This window comes from Anser anser (genome assembly GCF_964211835.1).
Source record: "Anser anser genome assembly, chromosome: 11".
NCBI lineage: Eukaryota > Metazoa > Chordata > Aves > Anseriformes > Anatidae > Anser > Anser anser.
The window spans coordinates 20,524,084-20,538,882 of record NC_139732.1 but is presented as its reverse complement, the minus strand read 5'-3'; the positions used below and the strand labels follow the sequence as shown (position 1 = coordinate 20,538,882).

The window sequence follows — 14,799 nt, the reverse complement described above, 5'->3', positions numbered from 1 at the left end:
GCAAATCATCGCTTAACTTTGACTTTTTGAAAACAAAGAGAAAGCAAAAAACAATCCTAATTTTTTACTTGGTGGTGGTTTTCTTTAAAAAGGTTCCCTCGGTTATGCTTTCCTCCTGCAAGTCACGCAACGGAGCTTGTATTTTCATGCAGCCACATTTAAGATGAACCAACAGTCAGTGATAAAACCACATACACCACTTCGTATTTCCCCATCACTGACACTAACAGAGAGTGCTTTGCCAGTCAGAAGTGATTCTACATCGATATGATCTTGTTTCAGCCAAACACTAGGGAAATGCACATACATTATTTTCATCCAAAGCACACATTGGAAAATAAAAGAATTGGAAATTCAGCCAATGAATACAGTAGCGACTGACTTCACAGTGCAGCATCAGTAGTATTTTCAGCCAATGTTCCCTATTTTGTTTTGCAAATTATTTTGCATATAATAAAAAGAGCTTCGCAGAAATAATGTGAAATAATAAAAAATGACTTTTTACTATCATTTTCTATGCTCTATTTGGCTTCATCAAATCTGAGAAAACCTAATCTGAAGAAGTCATCTTATTGAAACAGTATCAACACATTCTCCTCTACAACCTATCACCAAACTCAGATTGGAAGCAAACATGAAAGTGTTAAAGCTGGTTTGGTCCCTACCACACCTGACCACATAGGAGCTGTTCCCTTACTGTGATTAGCACTGCATTAACGGCTGGAATTACAGCAAGCACAGAGAGAAGCTTTGGCAGTCATACACAAAAGGGGCACAGGGGAATTGTGACTTCACCTAGTCTGGCTTTCCTTCCCAACGCTTAATATCTTATTGTCGCATATACTTAATTCACTGCAGACATACTAAATGTTCACTGGCAACGATTGTGACAAACCTGGCAATCTATGTTTAAAGGTTTAACCTGATGACATAGCAAGATATGAGCTCATCCTTTTTATTAAATCAAGAACAAGACATTCCACAGGCTTAAAAAAAATTCAAAAGATATGGTTTAGTATAGGTTTGGGGTTCAGTGATTTTAAAATATTAAGTAGTTTCTAACACCATGATAAAATGTTCAGCACGGGCTGTTAGAAATGCGAAAGGTTCCAAAATGCAGATAAGACTGAAGCAAAAAAAGCAATGGCTTTCTGACACTGACGTCAAACTGATTTGCAGTGTTCTTTATCTCCTATTACTGGTTGTTCCAGCCACCCTTTACATCTTTTCAGTCTAGCCTTGCCCAACTTGTCCCGCATGCCTAGTTTTAACGTTTTAACCTTATTCTGGTTACCAGTATGTCACTTGATCTCTTCCTGCTTGACTTTTTTTTTCCCTTGCATACCTTGCTTTGATCTTTGCTTTTGCATACATCTAAGATGTGAATTCCATGCAAAAATAGTATAAACACCTGAGAAACCTGTTTAAGAGTACAATATGTTCCTTTTTTTTTTTTTTTCCTAGTCAAAGCCACCAAAAACATCAATTGTGAAATGAATTTTCATCACAATTCACTCAAGGGACACTCTAAGTTTCCTATAAAACTAACATTTCAGGCATTTTGAGTCAAGAGAAATATTAGATTTCAGCACTATATTTTAAAATATATAGTACAAAAATTAACACACTTGGAAAAATCCAAGGTATTCTCTTCCAGAAATGAAGTGTTTTGACATTTATTGAAATGACTCATTTCAACTTTTCTTTCACAACTAAGTTTTACTGAAGTTCGTATGTACTTGTGGAATGTTTTCTTTTTGGCAGAACTGTTTTCTCATGAGGACATACTCTGTTGAGAGAGTCCCAAGTAGTGATAACTACACAGTAGATGCACTTCCCCCCTCCTCCCCAAGCTACCTGCTCAGATTCCTAGCTCTGAAGCAGCTATTGCTTGTTTTTATAACTCAAAAGCCTCCAGATCTCACTGAGGATCTTAAAGGCCATGCTGATAAATAAAAAACCATTTAATAATCATTTAAGATTAAGTCCATGAGATATGTACGAAATTGGTACAAAAGTGATGCTTTTACAGGGATGCATATTAAGAGCCAACACAAAATTAGATTATGATAACGAAAAACAAAGTATTATGCAGACATAGAACAATGAGCTCTTTTCCCCAAAGTAATAGCGAATGTAAAACTGGATAAAATATCTATATTTATTATTTTCTGAAACAAAACGTCTCCAGTTTCATCTTCATATTTCAAAAAAAAAAAGGGGGGGGGATTAAAGTTGGAACTGCTTGTTCAAGCTTAAATATTTGAGTGTTTGCAACACTTAAAAATACTTAACTAGAAGGATTGTTTTTAAAAAACCTCTAAGCAAGTTCAGCGCTTCCATGTTTCTAGAAGAATAGCTTATGGACAATATGCTGTCTTCATTACGCTTTGTTGTTAAGTACCACAGATACAATTCAGAAGAGAGTTAGCCATTAGCTTTAACAAAAGAATATAATAGGAGTACAATATACATGAACAAAGAGGCAGAGGTACTAAGTTGCTTCCTCCATTGACCATTCTGCAAGCAGAACATTTTCCCATTTGTAGATCAACAGCATCTCTTAAGCCAATAGAAAAATGCCTGTGGATAAATGCATTTATCACATCACATAAATATCACATTGTCTGCAGCGTGCTATGGTGTCTCTGCGCTCCCAAATGCCAACATATAATAAATAGAAAACATTTTTACAGGAACTAATGACTGTCACGGCAAGAAGGATTTTACACCACATTTTTCAAGTTCTTTTCATGCAATTGTGTACAGCAGCTTTTTATATTGTTATGAGGATGCAGTTAATTGGAAGAGTCATATCTCCCCTCAGCCATGATATTAAGTCACTCTCAAAATTCATCCCTAGCTATAGAAACCAGCTTTGTAAGGTTGTTGTATGCTCCATTTTCCCACTCCTCCAAAACCCTACAAGGGAGCAAAAAAACAAACCACAGTGCAACATGAAATATTAGCCAAAATATGAGTTATGGCAGCTCTTTTTATACCCCTCATTTCTTGGCTACAATCATAACCCAAAGTCAGTGTCTTGATCTCTCTACAATGGGATTGGTTTGATAAGTTTATGACAATTTTTGCTGCTACAACTGATAGGATTTTGCTCTGTACCACAGTTTCTGTAGTTTCAGTACTACCAATCATTATATGTCGTTTATAAAAGCAATAGAAAAATAAAGTAGCAATTTGGAAATTTTGTTAGGTTTTGCTTCAAGTATTTTGCAATGTCCCAGAGTTTCTTCACTCCTGTTTTGTATTTCCAGTTGCAACTGTACCATTATTCTAAAATTATTTTATAGCAGCACATCCTTACAGTTGTCTTCTATAGCATTTGGATGGCCTCTCATCTGCCACAGACCGCGTAACAGCCTTTTACTCCCCTACATGTATCCAGTACATAATCTGGAAAGAATTTGGAAAGACTGGTGGAGATTCGATATCAACTTACACATTCGATATCAACTTATCTTTGATCTCAAACAGCACATGGCCTCTTTCCTGTCTTTGGACAGGGATGAAGTCAGAATCTCTGTCTCTTCTTTGGTTGGTTTTGAATGGGAACAATTTTAAGTTTTGACAAGAACGTCAAAAAAAAAAAAAAGATATCCTTCAACGTAATAATTTGGTACTTCATTAGGATCAAACTCTTAAGATTTCTCCCTGAAAAAGGGAGGAGCACCATAGGAAAGAACTGAGGTAATGAACGTTTCTGTCACTCACCTTACAAACTCACATTTCTTCCACATATTAGATGCTGCCTCGCTTTTCTCCTCAAACACAAGTGACAGATTGTATTAGATGCATGAATTACATGGATTATATTTATGTCACCAGCAAATTAGCTGTTAAATTTAGTTTGCATGATGTTATTGACAGTTCCCTGATTTAAAAACCTTTTTACTTTTTAGTCTTTTTTCCTCCACTTCTTCTTTCCTCTTTTGTCAAGATCTCCACCACATTTTTGGAAGCACCCAGTACATGGTGCAAATGTATGACACAGAGTTAAGTACAATGAGATTATGTTACTCTTAAAAGGGTGGGAAAAAGACTGCTTATAAAAGAATTTATAAATGAAGTAAATATTACATAAGCATACCAGCCAGTAATGCACCTCTCCCTGCAGATAAATGTCTTAGCAGACTTACTTATTTTTGACCGATTTTCTTTTTGTATCCCTAGAAAGTGCTTCTGTTTCAAACAGAAATCAGGTAACTACTGATACATTTAAAGAATTGTGGAGATTTGAGCTTTATGGCTGGCTCCTCAAATTGACTTTGTGTCTAGGCCTCAGGAAACAATTCCTTTACTATGAAACCATTTCTACACATCATGGGTAGCCAAAAAGTTACAGCATGGTTCATTCATGAGCTACAGCTGCGAAGTTCTGCCTCACTGAGTACATGCAAACCTCAGCAAGATGCATTAGCTTCAGCACAATGAGCTATGATCCAGATTGAAGTCCCAGGCAAAAGAAAAGTTCAACAGGTACATACTCATCATCGCTTATGATTAAATGCCACAAGTGCAATAAATATTTTTGGGAAAGCCTTTTTTTTTTTTTTTGGTATAACACTTTCCAATTCATAGTGGTCCATAAAATACTTTAAGAAGAACAAAGCCAGAAGGTCCCACTCAAAATTACAGAAAAACCTGTCATCATCTCTGCCCAGTTAGATGACATGGTTAGACCTCAAGTTTTTTTTTTTTTTTTTTTTTAAATAAGTTATCAGGAAGAATACAAGCTCTCACAATTGCCTGAAAGAGCAGTCAATTCCAGATGTGCTGTAATAACCAGTGCGCTGAAGTCCAGAAATTTGCAGTAACACATTGTTCAAAAATATACAGATTCAGCTCACTGCGCATTACAGCATTCTCATGCCAAATCCGCAGATCACCTCCCCAAATTAGTTGTAGAGGAATCCCCAGGAAGTTATTAGGATCTGCAAAGCTTGATGATGCCATTACATTTGTGAGCTAATGGAGTTTCTATACATATAAAATTATAACCAAAAGACCTCTCTGAAGATGAATAGCTTCTCCTGGGGTTCATTTTGTCAAAATTCTTAAGTATTTGGCCACAATAAATTCAAGCAATTGACAAGCAGATGTTCCATGCAGCTCTTCCCTCACATGAGCAGAAATATTTATCCTTTCAGGATTGGTTTCTGAATTATTGCATAACTTTAAGGCAACTACAAGTTTCATGAATAAACAAATGTTTTGATGTCTGGGTTGAACTCTGGCTCCAATATGCAGTAATAATGTCAAGCTACTTCATATGAGGCATAGTACTAGAAATAACTGCATGTCATTGAAAAGTGTTGGTGTTTCTGAGCAACAAGGGATGTCAACTGGTCATTTGATCTCTGGATGAGTTTGAGAGCTATTTATGCTGCCTGTGGTTTACCCAAGTAGGGAAATTCTGTGGCACACCTCGGCAGGAAAACACCTAAGGAATTCCCTTAGTAGAGCAACCTACCAGAACCGGAACTTTACCTCCAGAATCACAAGGATGGACCTGTGATCCAAGACTCTTTTACAAGGAAGAGCAAAAATACATTACGAAGCAGTTAACTAGAATAAACACTGGAGGTTGAAAAGGAGTCCGTTTAAAAACTTTTAAATGGACGCAAAAAAATGCTCTGTAGGTTTGCTCAAGAAGTATTACAAAAGGTTGTAAAGCTGGTTCCTTAGATGTGTTTTAGCATGAAGTAAGTGCAATACTGTTTTAAATCAAAATAGCCCACGTACTGTTGTTTTGTCAATGCTTCCACAGATATGCATTCTGTGGACTCAGTGGCATGTGGTATACTCGGCTGCCTAACAAGTCACCTGGACACCCTTTTAGCTTTTATGCTTCTTTTTAATTAGGACTTCTGGCTAAACTCAGAACCAGACAACAGACAGTTTTGTGACTGCCTAGAAAAACAGGGGGAAAATGAGTGCTAATGAAGACTCTCCCTTCATTTAGCTTCCTGATATACGAACACGCTTTACAGCATAAATAGAAAGCCACACACTATAGTAACATCACAAAGAATCATTGGCATCTAACCCCCGCTGCGTGCACACAAGAAAGCCTCCTACTAATGATATGTGTGCCTTTCAAGGTTCTGGATTTTTTTAGGGCTAGTCAGATTTTGTTTAGAAGCCATCTCCCTAGCAGAATTAAACTATATTTGACAGAGAGCCAACTAAAACCATCAAAACAGAGGTATACATAGACTTCTTTTTAAAGTCAAATTTCCAGATTGACTCTAATCTTCTTACAGTAGCAGTTTACATGAAGGTTAAAAATAAAGCATATATAAATATCTCTTCTGAGCCAGACTCAAGTTCTTGTTCCCCATTTACGTGAACACAAATTCCAAGGGGACCTACCTACCAGGGGGATGAGAAGGGAAGCTTTGAAGACTTTGGCCCCAACACTTAATCTTAAGCACCATGAATTGCATAGGAAAGACAAAAAAAAAAAAAAAAGAGAAAATTTTCAATTCTTTTCTCGTATGCCTACACGGTTTTCTTCGGGCAGAAACAAGCTTCTTGCAAGAAAGTGTTTCAATATGCTTAATATATTCATAAGAGACTCTTCCTCTCCCACCCCTTGCCTCCCCCACCAATTCAGGCCCTGTAACAAATTCTCATCTTTTAGGATTTAAAAAGTAAGTTTTAATCCTGGCTCTGCCAATAATCTTCTGGATGACCTTGAGGAAATCCCTTAGCCTCAGTTCTTTCAGCCTCGCTGTAAAGCTGGATTAATTCTTATTCACTCACAGTGGTGTAAAGTAAATGATTGTCAAGCAGTATTCTGAAGCACTACAACATGCAAAAGATAAGCAAGACATATACTAAGCTTTGCATGAACTTTGCAAAGATAAGCTTAGAAACAACTGTCTATGAGGTTTGAAGGGAAGCTATCAATATTCTTATTCAAAAAGTTTTTCATCTTGCATCCCAAATGAATCCCACCTGAAACTCAGGTTTTTATTAAAAGCATTCAAGACAGTAAGCACATCCTTGATTAGCGTTAATAGGACAAGAAAAACACACAAGTAATTACCTTTTTCCTTTTTTTTTTTCTTGTCATGACGTAAGGCTCTGTACTTAAGTATATATATGCTTTGCTTCAATAGCCTTGTTTCAGTAGCATCCAAAATATTGTTGAAACATTGAAATGACTCAATTTTGCATGACTGAAAAATGCAAAGCCAGACCACCATCTTATTGTGCCTGTAACATGGCTAGACACCAAACAGTGCAGGATGATGGTGAAAATGCCTACTAATATCCATTATCCTCCATTTCAAAATTTAAATTAATTGGTTACTGGCTAGCCACACATTTGTTTTTACAAAACATTCCTATTAAATGCAAAGCTGTGTTACCTAGTGTTCCCAATAATGATTTTAATTAAACTGTCAGCTTTTTGAAGCCAGAGTTATCTAAAGACTGTTCCTGCTGGTCTCTTACTACAGCTGGATTTTGTTTTCATTAATCTCTTTCTTGTGGTGGCTTTATTCTTTGCACTCATTACAGTGAAGATTCGTAGATCAAAATGACACTTCTGCAGAAAACTCCCAATTCAACCAACACTGTGTTTGCTCATAAAAGATACAAACCTGCTCATCAGGAACTTATTTCCTCTGCATAAATAAACACACAAGAACTACAATGACCTATAACACTGAAATTAAGTCAATCATTTGCAAAGGATGACAGGGGTTCTTCAAGTACATATACACAGGAACACTGCCCATACCTCCATAGACGTTTGCAGGAATACAACTTTTGCAAGTCTAAGGTAACTATCTTCAGGCTTAGCTATTTATTTGTTTCTACAAAAGAAAAAAGTTGCAATGCATACCAGAAGAAAACAAACCCACATTTCTTAAAAGCATGGCTTATAGAATTTGAATAAAAAGTCTTTATCTTCCAGTATCTCAGCACTCAGTGAGCTGCTCATGTACTAGAGATTTCACTAGTCGGTGAAGTTGCATTCATTAAAATGCAACTCTTAGCAACACTCATTCTCATTTTTGACTGCTTTTTAGTACCTATTTTCTTAATATGCTGATAGCAAATCCATGGCAAGAAATGCTTAAAGTACTAAGGGGTACACCTGCAATAGTTTACTGAAGATGAAATAAAACACTAGTAAGACTGAGAATCTCAATAACCAGACATAAGAATTACATCAAAAGGTCTTGAGTAATTAATATACGGTGATGTTTCCAGATAAGCTAGTACCATCTCAGTCCCTAAAATAATCCATCTTTTATTTAAAAGTTCTTTAATGTGATCTTCTCTGTACAGATCCTTGGAACTAATTGAACACAACACTGAAATCTCATGCAGCTTCATACTGTTCTTGAAAAAAATCTAAGATCTCAAGCAGCAGTGTCTCAAGGGAACAGAGTGAAGCCATCATCAGGATTGCTCTTCTGGCTGCAGCTGAGCTGGCTTCCAAGTTTACTGACCTGAGCAGAGCTGGCTCACTCCCTTCCTGCCAAGTGTTGCTGCCCCTTCACACCTGCTGATAGAAGGGCTTCTGTAATTGCCTCCTACTTCTGTCAAGTGACCCCGCTTCCTGCTTTTTTGTTTTTAAAACCACCACCACCACAAGAACAACCTGCTATTAAAAGCAGATAATATTGCTAGAAGAAGTGAAAAGCATTTAACATTTAAACAAAGGACTTGAGTGTTAATTAAAATAAGTAAAGAATTTTTGAAACCTATGAAATCCACTGTGGCTTCTCGCTAAGTATTCACAAAGAATAAAACAAAGAAACCAGAACAACGACAACAAAAAGGATCAACTTAAAGCCTCACAAAGGCTTCTGCTAAAGAAGCACTTTTCAGGAGGCGGACGTCCTGAGGGAATGAAGGCAACAGAAAAAGCAAAGCATGGCACAAGCCGAATGCAGAACAGACCTTGCAGAAAGCTCTCACGCAAGAACTCCATGATTTTGTCTATTGGAATCAGAGAAAAATAACTCAGCATATTAACCGCTGCAACCTTTTACAAAGTGCTTTGTGTGTTGCTGGCATTCTCTAATCTGTCAAAATGTAGCCTTAAATCTAAATGGGAAATCTTTAGGTGCAGTGGTTAATGCGACCTTTGTTTCCTATTTAGATAAAAGCTGCTGGTCTTAGTATTTCAATTGTGAGATTCAAGACAGGCACTGTCTACACAGACATATAAAAAGTAATAGGATTACATTATTCAAGCTATTTATCCCACGTTGTACAAGCTTTTTCTGCCTTCAAACTGTAGAAACAGCAAAACAGCATATTTCCATCAGTTTCAATCCATCAGTTCAGTGGCCTTCCTCATCTCTATATCCATTCTGGAGAAAAAATGTTTCCTTTATATTAAAGCTTTTGCGGCACAGCTATCCATCAACACAGAGACCAGCTTGCCTGCAGCCAGCCCAGTGCTGGCTTCTTGTGAGTATCAGAAAAAGCTCAGACTTGGAGCAATAAATATGCATTTATTTCCTAGTAAAACCAACGGGTAGCACACTTCGGTCAGTAACTAGGATGAAACACTGAAACACATCAGGTTGATAGATCATGATCTGACAAGTTACCTAATACCCACATGCACCAAAATCCATCAGAAAATGCAAATTCAGTCGAAAATTAAACAGATCAAAATAAACAAGCATAAGGACATCAGATCACAGGCTCGCAAGGCACCGACACGAGGGTCAGGATGTCGTTCTCAGCATCAGAGCTACTTTCAGAACTGCTTAGTTTATTCTTGCCCTATCACAACACGCTATTGTTAAAAATCAATTTAACTGTGCTCATCACGATCCCATTACTACAAGGCCCTATATATTTGATTGTATAATCAGAGAAAAGTTTCTTTTCAATTTATATATATGCCTCAACAGGTCATTTGGACAGAATTAATAGTGTGCTTAAATGAAGGATTAGGGTGTAAATGCACTTGCTTTTCAGTGAAGCTATACAATAGGAGACAAAATGCCTTCCTCTAATGTGAAGACCATTTCAAAGAAAATTTGATTAGATATCTTGAAGAGCTATTTTATCCATACCCGTACTCACAGCAAGCAAGAAGATGAATGTAACAAGCAGACAAAGCACTCCTGCAATCCAGACTCGGAAATGGAAAAGCAAAGATTTTTTTTTTTTTTTCCTCCATAAGAGAACAATAAACCCAAGGAGAAGGCTGGAAAATATCCAGAAAAGGCCAAAAGATTTGGAAAATGGAGCAAGAAACATATTAGCTCCGAGAGCTGCAACACCTTGGGCAAAGCACCTTGCCTTTATATCTGTTATCCTTCTAATTTCTGATTAGACTGTATATCTAGAAGATATGTACTACATATTACTTGCCTGCATAATTCCTGACATGAAGACCCCCAAATGTGTTTGACTTGCCACCTGAAGAAAAGTGATGCGTCTTCAAAAATAAAAAGTTGATTAAAAAAGTTTAAAAAGTTGATTAAATCAACAGAGGAAATAATATAAGTGCATTGGAATTTGAAAATAATAATAATAATTATTATTATTATTATTATTATTATTAAATTAAGAGTACAGGAGGGCCAACAGTTACAAAATTAATGAGCTAAACTTTAAAGTTTCAGGGCTGGGAAATTTAGATATTATCCCGACTGCAAATTCCACCAATTCTGAGCCTGGCTGACAGCCACGCTCCTCAAGCAGCCCTGCCGCAGGGACTGCAATAAAGGGAACCATTTCACCTTTGAAGGGAGAAAAGTCAGAGGAATATTTAATATGGCATTCATAATTATCCAGATGAGGTAACGAATCTTCCCCCCTCTTTGTATTTACTCTTATTCTGCAGAACATAATAAACAAGAGGTCGTTTTAGGTTCAAAAACCTTACAGGCATGTGAAGGAGCAACACTGGAGGCTTCATTACTGCAGAACATCGGAGCAAGAAGGTGGTTTCTAAAGGCATCGAGTGACAGGATAATAAAACATTATTGATTTCCCTCTTCAGAAGGAAAACTGAATTCTATTTTAATAAATTAAATGACCGTGGACACAAGAATAATGCCTGTGTGAATTGTAGGCCCAAACCTACTTCGGCCTTGTGTGAGCAAGAATCAGAAAACAGAAAAAGGCCAAGCTGGGCCTTAGGCCTGAGTTGTTTTCATTTACCTATAACTTCATTGTACTTTCAGTTAACTGGCACTTCTGAAGTATTTATATTTAATGGGTGTCATTGGGATAAAACCTCCAAAAAAAAAATCACTAGAAATTTGTGTGTGCTATTGGTACATGTGGCCTCTTACATGCTGCTTGGCCTATGCTTTATTTTTACTAAAAGCTATTCATTTTCCACCCAAAGCTTATCTGTGTTGAACTGCCAAAGACAACGGCGGATTTGTAATTATCATTAGTGTCTAGAAATATTTAAAGCTGAATTTAGTACATTTTGAAATGAACATTTAAGTAAGAAGACAACTACCATTTTACTTTATGACACACAGTCGTGCATTAATCCCTAAACAATGTCCCAGATTTCAAAACCTATGAGAAATGTATTTCTGACGTACTGTGTATATAACTGCTTTTATGGTGCCCCTCCACTGCAAGCATCATAAAACATTGAACACATAACAAATAATTCATAGCTAATAGAAGTATGCGTGGTATTTGCCAAACTGCAGGACAAACCTGCTTTTTGTCAAAGTTAGCTTGCCAAAGCACTGAGTGCTTAAAAAAAAAAAGGTTAAAATATAAGCTTAAATAATTTTAATATGACTGGCTTCAAAGGTATCATACAAGGAAACCTATATTTTTTGGTTATTTGAGCTTGAAGGAAAAAAAGTACGATTTTTCTTTTAGTTTTTCTCTTCCTTAGAGGTGTCCTTGGGCTTGAGTAAAAATAGCCTGTGTCAGTGGACTAGTACAATGCTGGTTTTTTTTTTGTTTATCCAGTAATATATTTGATGGGGCCTAGCAACGTATAAAGAACGGCACACATTTATGAATTGTTCTTTCCTGAATGGGATCCAGACAATCTTAACACAGTTCAGCACAGGCCACTTCCTAGCTCAAGCACAGCCTTCCTGGAGGCCACTTTCCATAACAGCCGTCCTAAGCTTCAATGAAAATTACGTACCATAGCCCTACACTAAGTGAGAGAAATACTTCTGTTGTTGTTACCATGATCTGATATATGGCTAGAATGAACATCAACACTAATAAAATATTTAACAGCCTAGATTTAACTTGGCTTGCTATAGGGTACAATGAAGCTTTTGACTTGATTAAATATTCCACTTGAGTGTGGGATGCAGGTTTAGCATTGTTTAATTCTTCCCCAGAGCACCATGCCAGGTTTTCATATAATTAAGTGGGTACACTCCAGACTGTTTACAATTGGGTCCCTGATGAGAATACTGCCTGAAAACTTTATGTTCTTTTCATAACTACATATAGGCTATTAAGTTCTTTAATATTTCCTTTGTAGGGGCTGTTTCAGAAAGAGTTTTAAGTAATTTATCATTAAAGAAGCCAAATAGATGCCACTACCACTTCTCTCCCTCGCCTTTTATTTTTTTTATTTTTATTTTTTTTTCTAATGGTTTTCTGCCATGGGTTTATGACTCTTACTTACACAAGTAATTAAGAAAAAGCTGAAACAGAACTAGCTTAATTTGAGGCATAGAAATGAGCCCTTTTACAACATATTAATCTGTGGAATAATTACAAAGCAAAGAAGAAATCTTTAGTTCATTTGAAAAGAATGACTGTCAAAGCTTCAGGAAGAGAACTATGCTTGATGCATTAAAAATATTAAATTTGAAACACTGTCATCAGAATCAACTGCTATTGCATGGAAATACTCTAATAGCATATGAAATCATTCTCTCAATATATATATGTTTTGTACAAATTTAATAAGACAGAACAGTTCCTTTATTCAGAGGTATTTGTGCTTTATCAGTCCGCTATCCTGTCACATATTGTTAGGATGCAAGTATATATATTAACAACAACAAAAAAACATCAAATTGGAAGGGGATTTCAAATAAGAAACACCCATTCAAGGTAAGTACAACAGTAGACATGGTTGGAAGCTTGTATGCAGAGCAAGTCCTAGAGTTTTAAAAAAGATACTACTACCTACATTGTCTTTGTACAATGATACACAACCCAACATTAAATTAATTTGTGTGTTCTTACAAACCTCTTCCTGAGAGTCCACAAGAACATACAGTAACCACAAAATAAATAGCACTCCAAGTTGCAGGTGATGAAGTCACAGTCAAAGAACGCAAAACAGAAGAATTTTAAAAATACTCCCAATAAGCAGTAAGAAGATATCCACAAATGAATCACAACACCGAGCCTTTTCTTCTTGTTTCACATAATTACTTTGAATGCCACTTCCAAAGATCACTAGCAATTCCAGAGATAAACTGCTTCCTAACATGGATCCTATCCATGTTCTGATCCCATCCAGAATATTGTGTAGGTGACAAATTCAGTTGTTCCTCTTAAAACCCATCTACAGTGTAGACATTTGCTTATTAAATACTTTGAAAATAAGGTATAATTATATTAATTATAAAAATAACATACAAGTGGTAATCTGAAATTAAATCCTTAAGTTTTTTATTTCCCTGAATATTATACAAAGCATTACACATCACTTAAAAAAAAAACAAAACACAAACTTCTGTACTAATCTTTGTTAATCCATATATATCTTTATATATATAATATATATATAGACAGATCCCTCGATTATCAGTGCAAATACCCAACTCTTTTGAATACATGGTACTACAATGAATTCATTAAGCATGCATCCAGCATTAACTCATGTTCTGTTGCACGCACACAACTGTGCACATCTTTGTACCAAATCCTGGCTTTGGCCCCGCAGTTATGGTGCAGAAGAGTTATCAGCCCCAGTCTCCACCCACCCTAAAAAGGGAGACCAGACACACAGTACATCCTTGGTACAGCACTCAATTACAAGGGCAGAAATACAGTGGCATATCAAGAGACACAAAATCGCAATTTCCTCCTAAGAGGAGCATTCTCTCCCAAATCCTTTCAATTTCTAATTTTGTTATGCTTTAAATTGAGGTTGTGGCCTTGACTCTTTTTTTTCCTATCCTTCAGAGATTTCACCAGCCACCACAGTATTTGCAAAAACCATCTGCAGCATCAGACAAGTCTCCCTAAGATTCCTCTCCCTCTTGTATAACTATATTTACCATCACGTTAAATGAAATACACCTCCGCACAGCACGTTTTCATGCTCCAGTTTGTGGGTAATTTCTTTGGGGTCAGTAATCAATAAAAGTTTAAATGAAAACTATGAACTAGACCCAGCTGCATTTAGATCCCTAAGTAACGGCATAACAGTACTTTCACACACATTAGTATAAAATTCAGAAAACTCCCCTCTCCCCTAAACTTGGGCACAGAATTTACATTTCAATCTCTGCTCGCAGATCTCATGGGTACACATGAATTACATCAGCTGCATGCAGCAAGGCTCAAAAATTCAGGCCTAGGAACAAGGACTACATCACAGCCAAAATTTAATTCTGAAGGAGCTCTCTGCACTGAGTATGTATTACATCTGAGCCTTAGCCCTTGGACTGATTGACATAGAAGTGTCTGTTTTTCACTTTTTCTTCTTTAATGACAGCACAATGAGCAGTTTCATTCGAAATTTGAGTGTTTGCTGGTGTGAGATACTTGCTCAAGCTTACAGTTTCGAAATCACTTCATTATTCAACATGTTAATCATTCACTTGA

The 14,799-nt window shown here is 36.5% G+C and overlaps 1 long non-coding RNA gene across 1 annotated transcript in view; it reads right to left on the bottom strand.

Moving 5' to 3' along the window:
- LOC310879894 overlaps nucleotides 1-10,134 on the bottom strand; it is a 59,365-nt gene extending 49,231 nt beyond the window's left edge. The window contains exon 1 of the long non-coding RNA XR_014571220.1: nucleotides 8,490-10,134. This is a non-coding gene — a long non-coding RNA (uncharacterized lncRNA). The remainder of the gene's footprint in view (nucleotides 1-8,489) is intronic.
- Nucleotides 10,135-14,799: the final 4,665 nt, after the last annotated feature.